The following is a 2,113-nucleotide window of genomic DNA, read 5'->3' as shown; positions in this document are numbered from 1 at the left end:
GCACAGTAATACTCATAACACTGCAGATTGACTATTCTTGCTGGATGAATTTGAGAAGTGTTTTCTTGATAGGTCGCCCTCTGGTGGTATGATATGTACATTTTTTTTCATTTGAACATGAAGATCGAAGGAATCTTCCATTGTAGTAGTAGTAAGGTATTGAAATTAATTTCATTACCTATTTTTTGTAGAAAATTATATTTCGTCAATGAAGATGAAATCATTTCCAGCTCCTTACTTGGAAAAAACTATGGAAAGTTTTCTGATAAAATTAATGAAACATCTTTATCCTTTCATTTTTTTTTCATTTTCAGTGTTATGAAAAAATCTTGCCACAAAATGTCTTTAGCTGGCTTTCATCATTTGATGTTGAGGATATCTTCCTTTTTTGATTGATTTCATTTTTAATTTAAACGTTTTTATGTTGATTTAAATAAAAATCCTAAGGATTAAAAATTTAATATTATTTGCCTTTATTTGCAGTTTTAGTAAAAAAAAAAAATCTTGAAATTGTTAATTTCAACTTATGTGCACGAGGGAGCCTTTTGACTGATTAATTTCACTCATTTTAGTAATTTTCTCCTTTCCATTTTTTGTAAAAAGAAATACAAGGAATTGAAGAGAATAGAAAACATCTCTCTTTTTCTTTTGCTTGAAGAGCCACCACAGATAATTGTGATCAGCATACATTCATTTGCCAAAAGTATTTTTTTTTTTCAGTTAGTGGTAGAATTCAAGCTAATATAGGTCAATACTTAATGCACATGATTAGTAATGAATTTCATTACATCAATCTTGAAAAAAAAAGGTAACTATCCGGCTGTGATTGTCTTGTAGAAGCACAATATTGTTTTATTGTCTTCATTCGGATGTACGTGAAATCTGTCATACAATTTTCTTGTGAAAAAAATAGGAAATAGGTATAAAAGCTCATTTTCCTCTAGATGTATGTGTTTTAGTCAGTATTGTAATTCCCGTAATTGTTTATTTTTTTCAATTGAATTTGAATACATGTTATAACATCAAAATAATCTACAGGTGTTGAATGTGCAATGTTTCTTTCCATTTTATCTCAAGTAATCTGTACTTAGCTGTCATAGTATTCTGTTAAAAAGGCTGTCCTCTTAATGTGTACTAGAAGTTCATTTTAGATTTGTAGTTGGTTTTTATGTTGCTTTATCCTTCTCCCATCTATAGTTCATTTCGTAAAGGAGGAAAAAGAAGTGGGGTTATATGATTTACCATTTTTTCCTCAGTAGATTTTGTCTGGATACAAGCTAAAGTTGACATTATTCATTGAATTTTCTACGCAGCTTATTTATATATCAAAACCATTTTCTGTGATAATATGATGCCGTTTCAATGTATCAACTGTGACTGGAGAATAGTATTGCATCATTTCTCTGTAATTCCATGTTAATCACTCAAAAGTTGAGTTGAATATTGTGTATCACACAGCCAGTATTGCTCTCACATATTGACTCTATATTTTACAAAAGAAGTCGAAGCACATTATTTTTGTAAGTGTGATTAATTTCTCTGAAGTTCTTTTTATCCCAAGACTTGGGTCGAGTCTACTATTTGAGAGTGTACGTGGGAAAGGTACTATGTACACGATTGTGTGTATTATTATAGATTGATTGTATTAACGCTCTTATTGTATCCATCATTTTGTTTTCTTCAGTTTGAATATAACATTTTTTTTTAAATCTATTTTTCATATTTTACTATTCCATGGTATTCTCTCAAACTCTTTCATGTAGTTTTGTTGAAACTCCAGAATATTTCCCTTTCAATGGTTTGACCATATTTGATCTTGTCTTCAATGAAAATGGTGCGTATATATAGTATCAAGGGTAAAAACAGCCCCACCCCCCCCCCAAAAAAAAAAAAAAAACACTCCAAAAGTTTGAACATGTTTAAAGTGACTTGTCATTATCTGAATGATAAAAATGAAAGATGTATGCATTTATCTTTGTACGATACCAAAAAGAAAGAGGAAAATATTTTTAGTACGTTGGAGTAGTAAATCAAGTACTGTGTTTTCTTTTTCTCTTTTGTTTCTATCTTTTTACTCTTGGCCACAAACTTCTTTACATATTCTACATTTGAT

This window comes from Lytechinus pictus, chromosome 1 (genome assembly GCF_037042905.1).
Source record: "Lytechinus pictus isolate F3 Inbred chromosome 1, Lp3.0, whole genome shotgun sequence".
Classification (NCBI taxonomy): domain Eukaryota; kingdom Metazoa; phylum Echinodermata; class Echinoidea; order Temnopleuroida; family Toxopneustidae; genus Lytechinus; species Lytechinus pictus.
Note: the sequence above shows the minus strand (reverse complement) of the source record.